Here is a 12255-nt window from a genome sequence, read left to right on the forward strand (position 1 = left end):
AGAATCGGCCTCAAATAAAGAGGCAAAGCACCAACGTGGAACGGGAGGCACAGACCCCCCAGACCACCGACCGGGAAGGAAACAAGGTCACAGACCAACCCCCGATAGCAACGAGCAGCAACAACCCAGGTGAAGACCGGCCTGCAACCCCAACACCTACTGACTGCCACGACGAACCCCAGGGCTACACCCCCCCCCAATGCATCTGCATCAAAATCACGGGGCCAGTACGGACCAGAACAGCTTTCTCAGCCCTGCAACTGTGCTAAAGTTTGCGAGCACCACCGGCATGCTGGGGAACATCGAACAGCTGGAACAGCCAACTGTATAGACTCTGGACTCTTGAGACTGGTAAATCTACCTTTTAATAATGGGGTTAAAAATTGCATCCATAAATGTGCGAAGCATCAAAGATACTTCGCGGAGTGTAGCCACACTCAACTATTTGGCAAATGTAAAAGCTGACCTACTGTTCCTGCAGGAGTGCGGAATTCCGCACCTCAGCAACTACAGGCGCTGGTCGAGCTGGTGGTCCCACGGGCCATCCATCTGGTCAGGAGGAAACGACTGCCGCTCCTCCGGCCTGGGTATTCTGCTGCGGGGAGGTAACTTCACCATCTCCGACGTTAAGGAGGTGGTGGGCGGGCGCCTCCTCGTAGCAGACGTGAAATACAAAAACACCCCTCTCAGACTTATAAATGTGTACGCCCCGGCCGTAAAAAGTGAGCGGCTGGCAGTCCTTCAGCAAATCCACTGCTGTTGGCCACCTCCAAGCCGGTCATCCTGGGTGGTGACTTCAACTGCATCATCGATGCGGCTGGACGATCCAGCAAAGCCGACAGCAAACTAGACGCTACGTCCAGACTCCTGATGGAAACGGTAAAAGACGCCAAGCTGCTCGACGTCTGCAGCAACCCTGCAGACGGCGCGCAGCGTAGATACACATGGTCACGGCCAGACGGGTCCGTCCGCTCCAGGATAGACTTCTTTTTTGTGTCCCGAGCTTTCACGGTCAGGTCCACCGACGTAACGCCGGTGTTCTTCTCTGACCACTGCCTCCTACTGGCCGACTGCCACCTGCAGGAAGACCAGGGGGGAAGGCAGGGGGACATGGAAGCTAAATGTAAAACTGCTGACCCCTGAGAACATCGAGGAACTCAGGAGGGATTACAAAGGTTGGAGAACCGTGAAACCCCTCTTTGAGGCCCCACATCTCTGGTGGGAAGCAATCAAGGGGAATATCAAGAGGTTTTTCATCCTCAAGGGCGTTCAAAAGGTAAGAGAGAGACGAGGGGTCATGTCCAGGCTCCAGAAAAGTATGCAAAATTTGCTCCAGCTGCAGTCGATGGGGGTGGATGTCAAGGAGGATCTCCAAGAGGTGAAGAGCCAGCAAGCCTCGCTCTACACCTCGGAGGCCTCCAAGGTTATCTTCCGTTCCAGAGTCCGCTCCGTGGAGCAGGACGAAAAGTGCTCACGCTTCTTCTTCCAAAAGGTGCACAGAGAGACCTCTGTGATCAGCAGCCTGAAGGAAGAAGATGGCTCTGAAAAGTCATCGCAGTCTGACATCCTGAGGATCAGCCAATCCTTTTATGCCGGACTGTATGACCTTAAGCCAACAGATAGCACTGTTTCCCAGACCTTCCTGTCGACTATCACGGAGGTCATAGGCGACAGCGAGCTGGAAAACCTGGACAAACCACTAACTCTGGACGAGCTGACAAAGGCCGCCAAGTCCTTCGAGACGAGTAAAACTCCCGGAAGCGACGGCTTACCGGTTGAGTTGTATTCGGCTCTGTGGGACTGGATGGGCCCAGACCTGCTGGAAGTGTACGAGAGTATGCTTCTGGAAGGCAGCATGTCAGAGTCCATGAGGAAAGGCATCATCACCCTCATCTACAAACAGAAGGGGGAAAGGGAAGAAATTCGAAATTGGCGACCCATTTCACTGTTGAATGTGGACTACAAAATTCTAGCAAAGGTCATCGCCAATCGGGTCAGGTCTGCTCTGGAGTCGGTGATCCACCCTGACCAGACCTGTGCTGTACCCGGCAGGAAGATCTCTGATAGCCTCGCGCTACTCAGGGATACGATCGCCTACGTGCAGGACAGGGGGGTGGACACTTGCCTCATCAGCCTTGACCAGGAGAAGGCTTTTGACAGAATATCGCACACCTACATGATGGATGTGCTCTCCAAAATGGGGTTTGGGGAGGGAATTCGCAATTGGATCAAACTGCTCTACACAAACATCTATAGCGCAGTCTCAATCAATGGGTGGGAATCAGAAAAGTTCCAGATCAGATCTGGAGTCAGGCAGGGCTGCCCTCTCTCCTCTGCCCTTTTTGTGTGCTGCATAGAACCTTTTGCCGAGTCCATCAGGAGGGATCCGGGTATAAGAGGAGTGGCGATCCCAGGCAGTGGAGGCATGCAAGTCAAGGCCTCCCTGTACATGGACGACGTTGCCGTCTTCTGCTCGGATCCTGCGTCTGTACGCAGGCTCTTGACCACCTGCGACCAGTTTGAACTGGCCTCTGGAGCCAAGGTAAACCGGGGCAAGAGCGAGGCCATGTTCTTTGGGAACTGGGCCGACCGGTCCTTTGTCCCCTTCACTGTCAGGTCAGATTACCTGAAGGTGCTGGGGATATGGTTCGGAGCTGCTGGGGCGTGCACCAAAAACTGGGAGGAGCGCATAGGAAAGGTAAGACAGAAACTGGGCTGGTGGGAGCAACGCTCCCTCTCCATTGCGGGCAAAACCCTGGTCATCAGGTGTGAGGTACTCTCGGTGTTACTGTACGTGGCGCAGGTCTGGCCCATAACCCGACCCTACGCCACAGCAGTCACCCGGGCCATCTTCAAATTTATCTGGCGATCCAAGATGGACCGTGTACGAAGGGACACCATGTACAAACCTCTGGAGAAGGGAGGGCGGAACGTACCCAACGCCTCCCTCATCCTGTTGGCCACCTTTGTGTCCAGCTGCATCAAGCTGTGCGTGGACCCCCAGTATGCAAACACCAAGTGTCACTACATACTGAGGTTCTACCTGTCCCCGGTGTTGCGAAGGATGGGCCTGGCCTCATTGCCGCGGAACGCTCCAAGTAGTTGGACAGTACCGTACCACCTGTCCTTTGTGGAAAAGTTTTTGAAGGAAAACACCTTTGACCACAAGGCAATGAAGCAGTGGTCAGCACGTAATGTCCTCGAGGCCCTCAGGGAAAAAGAGACCGTGGACGACGTTGGATGGTTCCCTGAGCAGACTGCCAGAGTCATCTGGCAGAACGCCTCATCACCAGAACTTTCAAACAAGCACCAAGACCTAGCTTGGCTGGTGGTGAGAAGGGCCCTCCCTGTCAGATTCTTCATGCACACCCGAAGGCTCTGCACCAATGCACGCTGCCCTCGGAGTGGCTGTGGGGGAAATGAGACGGTCACACACCTCCTTGTGGAATGTGCCTTTGCAAAGAAGGTCTGGAGAGAGATGCAGTGGTATTTGTCAAGGTTTATCCCAAACAGATCTGTGACACAGGACTCTGTGCTCTACGGACTGTTTCCAGGGACACACACCGAGACAAATATCAACTGCTGCTGGAAGGTCATCAACTCGGTAAAAGACGCTCTTTGGTCTGCCCGAAACTTGCTGATCTTCCAGTGCAAAGAATTGTCCTCGACCGAGTGTTGCAGACTGGCACATTCCAAGGTCCAGGACTACGTGCTGAGGGACGCACTCAAGCTTGGGGCAGCTGCCGCCAAGGCGCAATGGGGAAAGACCACTGTGTAAAGTCTTTCCAGCAAATGTACACCGAGGGGCGGGTAACAGTGTAAAGCCCCTCGGTCTGGGCAACCAACACGCCCATGTATAAAACAAACATGCCACTGTAAATATTTAGGAAAGAATTGTAATGTAAAGAGTGATATGTGTACGACAATATCAAAATTGAATGGAAGAAAGTCAAGGCAACATGTAACCCTGCCGGAAATGTACAGTCAAGACAATTTGAAATGTTTCTGTAATGCTCATGATAAATTTTTATGAATAAAGTATATTTTTTTGAAAAAAAAAAAAAAATCTGTTCTTATCAGTTTAATATCTGATATGTCCTCAATCTGGGGACCGAATATTAAATTGATTTTTAGGACTCGGAGATGGTTCAGGGGCTTGCTCCTTCCGCTCCACGCATCAACCCGGTCTTGCAGTGCTTCCAGGAATGGTGCCCTCTCCCCGCTTTGGGGCGCAAAATGTATAAAAGCAGAAAATGCCGCAAAACCTGGCTTCCCCTTTTCTCTCTTGTCCAGTTGTCTCATCCTGACCAATTTAAGGCCTTTCAGGCTCCAAAGCATTGCTAGCTTTTCTGCTGGCGGGAGCTTCGTGCACGAATGTTGCGAGCCGATGGACTCGCGGACTTGCGGCAGCCAGGCTCCGTTTTCAGCTGATATGCCACTCAGATTTCCTGCTGCTTTTTACAGGCCACTCACCTTCACACTCGGATGCCGACTTGCCTACTCCTCACTTCAGTTACCACATCCCTTCATCCTGCACAACGGGGAAGTGTGGCGACAGACTGAACGGCATCCTGTTTGGATGTAGGTATACCTTCACGGCGTCTCTTTTAGTTCTCCTGACTCCACGACCAACACGCCAGGGTGGAGCTCAGGGAGACTAGACATTGCCCTCTGTTGGATTCCGCCAGTAGTTGCTGTTTGCACGGATTGCCCTTTGTTCGGCAAAGGTGGAGATGACTTCGACTCCCTCTGTTGGGTGTCACTGGGCCTTCACAGCGTCTCCATTTCATCTGGTGACGACAGGGGACGGCTTGCCAGTCGATGTCTTCCTGTTGTGTTTTACTGGTTCTGCATGCTCAGACTCCACCGTGCTCGGCCAAGCTGGATGTCTCTTGACCAACAGTGAGCGTAGACTAAAAGTTGCAAAGCACAGTCGAGCGCAGCAAGGTGCACCTGAATGTCGGTGGACGAGGAGGACAAGAGCCATTGCCGGAAAATATGGGCTATCGCTTCTCGGCCTTTTGGCTCAGATCAAGTGTCGTATCTGTTCTTATCAGTTTAATATCTGATATGTCCTCAATCTGGGGACCGAATATTAAATTGATTTTTAGGACTCGGAGATGGTTCAGGGGCTTGCTCCTTCCGCTCCACGCATCAACCCGATTTTGCAGTCCTTCCAGGAATGGTGCCCTCTCCCCGCTTTGGGGCGCAAAATGTATAAAAGCAGAAAATGCCGCAAAACCTGGCTTCCCCTTTTCTCTCTTGTCCAGTTGTTTCATCCTGACCAATTTACGGCCTTTCAGGCTCCAAAGCATTGCTAGTTTTTCTGCTGGCGGGAGCTTCGTGCACGAATGTTGCGAGCCGATGGACTCGCGGACTTGCGGCAGCCAGGCTCCGTTTTCAGCTGATATGCCACACAGATTTCCTGCTGCTTTTTACAGGCCACTCACCTTCACACTCGGATGCCGACTTGCCTTCTCCTCACTTCAGTTACCACATCCCTTCATCCTACACAACGGGGAAGTGTGGCGACAGACTGAACGGCATTCTCTTTGGATGTAGGTATACCTTCACGGCGTCTCTTTTCGTTCTCCTGACTCCACGACCAACACGCTAGGGTGGAGCTCAGGGAGACTAGACATTGCCCCCTGTTGGATACCGCCAGTACTTGCTGCTTGCACGGATTGTCCTTTGTTCGGCAAAGGTGGAGATTTCTTCGACTCTCTCCGTTGGGTGTCACTGGCCTTCACAGCGTCTCCATTTCATCTGGTGACGACAGGTGACGGCTTGCCAGACGATGTCTTCCTGTTGTGTTTCACTTGTTCTGCATGCTCAGACTCCACCGTGCTCGGCCAAGCTGGATGTCTCTTGACCAACAGTGAGCGTAGACTAAAAGTTCCAAAGCACAGTCGAGCGCAGCAAGATGCACATGAATGTCGGTGGACGAGGAGGACAAGAGCCATTGCCGGAAAATATGGGCTATCGCTTCTCGGCCTTTTGGCTCAGATCAAGTGTAGTATCTGTTCTTATCAGTTTAATATCTGATATGTCCTCAATCTGGGGACCGAATATTAAATTGATTTTTAGGACTCGGAGATGGTTCAGGGGCTTGCTCCTTCCGCTCCACGCATCAACCTGGTCTTGCAGTGCTTCCAGGAATGGTGCCCTCTCCCCGCTTTGGGGCGCAAAATGTATAAAAGCAGAAAATGCCGCAAAACCTGGCTTCCCCTTTTCTCTCTTGTCCAGTTGTCTCATCCTGACCAATTTAAGGCCTTTCAGGCTCCAAAGCATTGCTAGCTTTTCTGCTGGCGGGAGCTTCGTGCACGAATGTTGCGAGCCGATGGACTCGCGGACTTGCGGCAGCCAGGCTCCGTTTTCAGCTGATATGCCACTCAGATTTCCTGCTGCTTTTTACAGGCCACTCACCTTCACACTCGGATGCCGACTTGCCTACTCCTCACTTCAGTTACCACATCCCTTCATCCTGCACAACAGGGAAGTGTGGCGACAGACTGAACGGCATCCTGTTTGGATGTAGGTATACCTTCACGGCGTCTCTTTTAGTTCTCCTGACTCCACGACCAACACGCCAGGGTGGAGCTCAGGGAGACTAGACATTGCCCTCTGTTGGATTCCGCCAGTAGTTGCTGTTTGCACGGATTGCCCTTTGTTCGGCAAAGGTGGAGATGACTTCGACTCCCTCTGTTGGGTGTCACTGGGCCTTCACAGCGTCTCCATTTCATCTGGTGACGACAGGGGACGGCTTGCCAGATGATGTCTTCGTGTTGTGTTTTACTGGTTCTGCATGCACAGACTCCACCGTGCTCGGCTAAGCTGGAGGTTTCTTGACCAACAGTGAGCGTAGACTAAAAGTTCCAAAGCACAGTCGAGCGCAGCAAGGTGCACCTGAATGTCGGTGGAAGAGGAGGACAAGAGCCATTGCCGGAAAATATGGGCTATCGCTTCTCGGCCTTTTGGCTCAGATCAAGTGTAGTATCTGTTCATATCAGTTTAATATCTGATATGTTCTCAATCTGGGGACCGAATATTAAATTGATTTTTAGGACTCGGAGATGGTTCAGGGGCTTGCTCCTTCCGCTCCACGCGTCAACCTGGTCTTGCAGTGCTTCCAGGAATGATGCTCTCTCCCCGCTTTGGGGCGCAAAATGTATAAAAGCAGAAAATGCCGCAAAACCTGGCTTCCCCTTTTCTCTCTTGTCCAGTTGTCTCATTCTGACCAATTTAAGGCCTTTCAGGCTCCAAAGCATTGCTAGCTTTTCTGTTGGCGGGAGCTTCGTGCACGAATGTTGTGAGCCGATGGACTCGCGGATTTGCGGCAGCCAGGCTCCGTTTTCAGCTGATATGCCACACAGATTTCCTGCTGCTCTTTACAGGCCACTCACCTTCACACTCGGATGCCGACTTGCCTTCTCCTCACTTCAGTTACCACATCCCTTCATCCTACACAACGGGGAAGTGTGGCGACAGACTGAACGGCATTCTCTTTGGATGTAGGTATACCTTCACGGCGTCTCTTTTCGTTCTCCTGACTCCACGACCAACACGCTAGGGTGGAGCTCAGGGAGACTAGACATTGCCCCCTGTTGGATACCGCCAGTACTTGCTGCTTGCACGGATTGTCCTTTGTTCGGCAAAGGTGGAGATTTCTTCGACTCTCTCCGTTGGGTGTCACTGGCCTTCACAGCGTCTCCATTTCATCTGGTGACGACAGGTGACGGCTTGCCAGACGATGTCTCCCTGTTGTGTTTCACTTGTTCTGCATGCTCAGACTCCACCGTGCTCGGCCAAGCTGGATGTCTCTTGACCAACAGTGAGCGTAGACTAAAAGTTCCAAAGCACAGTCGAGCGCAGCAAGATGCACATGAATGTCGGTGGACGAGGAGGACAAGAGCCATTGCCGGAAAATATGGGCTATCGCTTCTCGGCCTTTTGGCTCAGATCAAGTGTAGTATCTGTTCTTATCAGTTTAATATCTGATATGTCCTCAATCTGGGGACCGAATATTAAATTGATTTTTAGGACTCGGAGATGGTTCAGGGGCTTGCTCCTTCCGCTCCACGCGTCAACCTGGTCTTGCAGTGCTTCCAGGAATGGTGCCCTCACCCCGCTTTGGGGCGCAAAATGTATAAAAGCAGAAAATGCCGCAAAACCTGGCTTCCCCTTTTCTCTCTTGTCCAGTTGTCTCATCCTGACCAATTTAAGGCCTTTCAGGCTCCAAAGCATTGCTAGCTTTTCTGCTGGCGGGAGCTTCGTGCACGAATGTTGCGAGCCGATGGACTCGCGGACTTGCGGCAGCCAGGCTCCGTTTTCAGCTGATATGCCACTCAGATTTCCTGCTGCTTTTTACAGGCCACTCACCTTCACACTCGGATGCCGACTTGCCTACTCCTCACTTCAGTTACCACATCCCTTCATCCTGCACAACAGGGAAGTGTGGCGACAGACTGAACGGCATCCTGTTTGGATGTAGGTATACCTTCACGGCGTCTCTTTTAGTTCTCCTGACTCCACGACCAACACGCCAGGGTGGAGCTCAGGGAGACTAGACATTGCCCTCTGTTGGATTCCGCCAGTAGTTGCTGTTTGCACGGATTGCCCTTTGTTCGGCAAAGGTGGAGATGACTTCGACTCCCTCTGTTGGGTGTCACTGGGCCTTCACAGCGTCTCCATTTCATCTGGTGACGACAGGGGACGGCTTGCCAGATGATGTCTTCGTGTTGTGTTTTACTGGTTCTGCATGCACAGACTCCACCGTGCTCGGCCAAGCTGGAGGTTTCTTGACCAACAGTGAGCGTAGACTAAAAGTTCCAAAGCACAGTCGAGCGCAGCAAGGTGCACCTGAATGTCGGTGGAAGAGGAGGACACGAGCCATTGCTGGAAAATATGGGCTATCGCTTCTCGGCCTTTTGGCTCAGATCAAGTGTAGTATCTGTTCATATCTGTTCATATCAGTTTAATATCTGATATGTCCTCAATCTGGGGAACGAATATTAAATTGATTTTTAGGACTCGGAGATGGTTCAGGGGCTTGCTCCTTCCGCTCCACGCGTCAACCTGGTCTTGCAGTGCTTCCAGGAATGATGCTCTCTCCCCACTTTGGGGCGCAAAATGTATAAAAGCAGAAAATGCCGCAAAACCTGGCTTCCCCTTTTCTCTCTTGTCCAGTTGTCTCATTCTGACCAATTTAAGGCCTTTCAGGCTCCAAAGCATTGCTAGCTTTTCTGTTAGCGGGAGCTTCGTGCACGAATGTTGTGAGCCGATGGACTCGCGGATTTGCGGCAGCCAGGCTCCGTTTTCAGCTGATATGCCACACAGATTTCCTGCTGCTCTTTACAGGCCACTCACCTTCACACTCGGATGCCGACTTGCCTTCTCCTCATTCAGTTACCACATCCCTTCATCCTGCACAACGGGGAAGTGTGGCGACAGACTGAACGGCATTCTCTTTGGATGTAGGTATACCTTCACGGCGTCTCTTTTCGTTCTCCTGACTCCACGACCAACACGCTAGGGTGGAGCTCAGGGAGACTAGACATTGCCCCCTGTTGGATACCGCCAGTACTTGCTGCTTGCACGGATTGTCCTTTGTTCGGCAAAGGTGGAGATTTCTTCGACTCTCTCCGTTGGGTGTCACTGGCCTTCACAGCGTCTCCATTTCATCTGGTGACGACAGGTGACGGCTTGCCAGACGATGTCTTCCTGTTGTGTTTTACTGGTTCTGCATGCTCAGACTCCACCGTGCTCGGCCAAGCTGGATGTCTCTTGACCAACAGTGAGCGTAGACTAAAAGTTCCAAAGCACAGTCGAGCGCAGCAAGGTGCACCTGAATGTCGGTGGACGAGGAGGACAAGAGCCATTGCCGGAAAATATGGGCTATCGTTTCTCGGCCTTTTGGCTCAGAGCAAGTGTAGTATCTATTCTTATCAGTTTAATATCTGATATGTCCTCAATCTGGGGACCGAATATTAAATTGATTTTCAGGACTCGGAGATGGTTCAGGGGCTTGCTCCTTCCGCTCCACGCATCAACCCGGTCTTGCAGTGCTTCCAGGAATGGTGCCGTCTTCCCGCTTTGGGGCGCAAAATGTATAAAAGCAGAAAATGCCGCAAAACCTGGCTTATTCTTTTCTCTCTTGTCCAGTTGTCTCATCCTGACCAATTTAAGGCCTTTCAGGCTCCAAAGCATTGCTAGCTTTTCTGCTGGCGGGAGCTTCGTGCACGAATGTTGCGAGCCGATGGACTCGCGGACTTGCGGCAGCAAGGCTCCGTTTTCAGCTGATATGCCACTCAGATTTCCTGCTGCTTTTTACAGGCCACTCACCTTCACACTCGGATGCCGACTTGCCTACTCCTCACTTCAGTTACCACATCCCTTCATCCTGCACAACGGGGAAGTGTGGCGACAGACTGAACGGCATCCTGTTTGGATGTAGGTATACCTTCACGGCGTCTCTTTTAGTTCTCCTGACTCCACGACCAACACGCCAGGGTGGAGCTCAGGGAGACTAGACATTGCCCTCTGTTGGATTCCGCCAGTAGTTGCTGTTTGCACGGATTGCCCTTTGTTCGGCAAAGGTGGAGATGACTTCGACTCCCTCTGTTGGGTGTCACTGGGCCTTCACAGCGTCTCCATTTCATCTGGTGACGACAGGGGACGGCTTGCCAGATGATGTCTTCGTGTTGTGTTTTACTGGTTCTGCATGCACAAACTCCACCGTGCTCAGCCAAGCTGGAGGTTTCTTGACCAACAGTGAGCGGAGACTAAAAGTTCCAAAGCACAGTCGAGCGCAGCAAGGTGCACCTGAATGTCGGTGGAAGAGGAGGACAAGAGCCATTGCTGGAAAATATGGGCTATCGCTTCTCGGCTTTTTGGCTAAGATCAAGTGTAGTCTCATTTGATCGAGGAAAGCTGAGAATTTCGATGACGATCGTGGATTGGAGAACTCGGAGGGATTGAAGTCGTCAAAGAAGAAACGTTTAGAGCTTGGCTGCTATTGGTGGATCTACATGCTGGCCTAAACCTCGGGTTTAGGCCTAACGTCGATACAGTTTCACACCCAACGTACGAGCTATGGATGCAGCTGCATCCCGACCACCAGGCTGGGGCGTGCGAAACACTGTCCGAGTCACAGTGAAGAAAACGGATGGAGAGTCACCTTTGGCCCAGAAACACTTCGTGAAGAAGGTGCTGCTCGAGTGCTGTGGGTTTAAAGCAACAGAGATCTTCTGCTTGCAAAACTTCCCCAAGAATGGTTTCTTTGATGTCACCTTCAAGAGCGTCGCAGCGTGCATCAAATTCTTGAACGTCTTCAAGGAAAAAGGTAACCAGAGTCCCTTGTCGATCCTGACTGCGGAACCTCTGTTTACGCTACCGGCACAGCGAAATCGGGTTGTTACACTGCACACGTACAACCCCCACGTCCCTGTATCTGATGTGCTCACGTTCCTCGCCAGGTACGCTGAGCTGAAAAGTGACAGCGTGCAAGTGAAAGACACCTTCGGCATCTGGACAAGTGAGCACCAGGTCAAGGTGACCCTAAGAATGGACAGCAACGGAGCCATCCTGCATCCCCACTCCAATTTCGCTATTGGAGTAAATCGTGGCTACCTCTACTACGTGGGACAGCCACGAGTATGCCACACCTGTGGCAAAACGGGGCATGTTGCCGCAAACTGCAGTGTGACCTTCTGCAAGAACTGCAGGCAGGAGGGACACATGACTAAGGACTGCAAAGAAGACAAGTGCTGCAACCTGTGTGGGGAGGCCGGCCATCTTTACAGGGCCTGCCCGAAACGCGGGGCGACATACGCTCAAATCATCAGCAGCGGAGTTAAAAAGGCGACCAGAGAGGAGGTGCATACACCCTCCACCGAAAAAGACACCACGGCTCAGAATGAGGAAAAGCAACAAAAGGGCCCCCCAAAAAAAGAAGAGGCCCCAGCACCTCCTGACAACCCAACCCCAGCCCCATCTGATGAGGAACACTCAATGGAAGAGGAAGAGGATGGGACAAAGAATAAAGAGCCCTGGGAAACAGTGAACAGGGACAAACGAAAGCGGAAACAAAAAAAAAAACTGAAGAACCCCCCGAGGGGTAGTGGCAAAAAGCGACACCTCTCAGCCGGCGCACTTAGCGCCGACACCTCATCCGATGAGGGAAAACAGGACAAGAATCGGCCTCAAATAAAGAGGCAAAGCACCAACGTGGAACGGAAGGCACAGACCCCCCAGACC

At 52.1% G+C, this 12255-nt stretch overlaps 5 non-coding genes and 2 pseudogenes across 5 annotated transcripts; all 7 read left to right on the forward strand.

The window, feature by feature from the left end:
• The first annotated feature begins 4040 nt into the window (after nt 1-4040).
• Nucleotides 4041-4219, forward strand: LOC140397197 (U2 spliceosomal RNA; annotated as a pseudogene).
• Nucleotides 4220-5005: 786 nt separating this feature from the next.
• LOC140397720 (U2 spliceosomal RNA) lies at nt 5006-5196 on the forward strand. Its single transcript, XR_011937149.1, has one exon. It is a non-coding gene; the product is annotated as a U2 spliceosomal RNA (small nuclear RNA).
• A 785-nt stretch (nt 5197-5981) lies between these two features.
• LOC140397833 (U2 spliceosomal RNA) lies at nt 5982-6172 on the forward strand. Its single transcript, XR_011937260.1, has one exon. It is a non-coding gene; the product is annotated as a U2 spliceosomal RNA (small nuclear RNA).
• A 786-nt stretch (nt 6173-6958) lies between these two features.
• On the forward strand, nt 6959-7149 carry LOC140397572 (U2 spliceosomal RNA). The gene has a single exon (XR_011937006.1). It is a non-coding gene; the product is annotated as a U2 spliceosomal RNA (small nuclear RNA).
• A 785-nt stretch (nt 7150-7934) lies between these two features.
• LOC140397357 (U2 spliceosomal RNA) lies at nt 7935-8125 on the forward strand. Its single transcript, XR_011936828.1, has one exon. It is a non-coding gene; the product is annotated as a U2 spliceosomal RNA (small nuclear RNA).
• A 786-nt stretch (nt 8126-8911) lies between these two features.
• Nucleotides 8912-9112, forward strand: LOC140397857 (U2 spliceosomal RNA; annotated as a pseudogene).
• A 784-nt stretch (nt 9113-9896) lies between these two features.
• LOC140397792 (U2 spliceosomal RNA) lies at nt 9897-10087 on the forward strand. The gene has a single exon (XR_011937220.1). It is a non-coding gene; the product is annotated as a U2 spliceosomal RNA (small nuclear RNA).
• Nucleotides 10088-12255: the final 2168 nt, after the last annotated feature.

The sequence above is a fragment of the Scyliorhinus torazame genome, chromosome 20 (assembly GCF_047496885.1).
Source record: "Scyliorhinus torazame isolate Kashiwa2021f chromosome 20, sScyTor2.1, whole genome shotgun sequence".
NCBI classification, from domain to species: domain Eukaryota; kingdom Metazoa; phylum Chordata; class Chondrichthyes; order Carcharhiniformes; family Scyliorhinidae; genus Scyliorhinus; species Scyliorhinus torazame.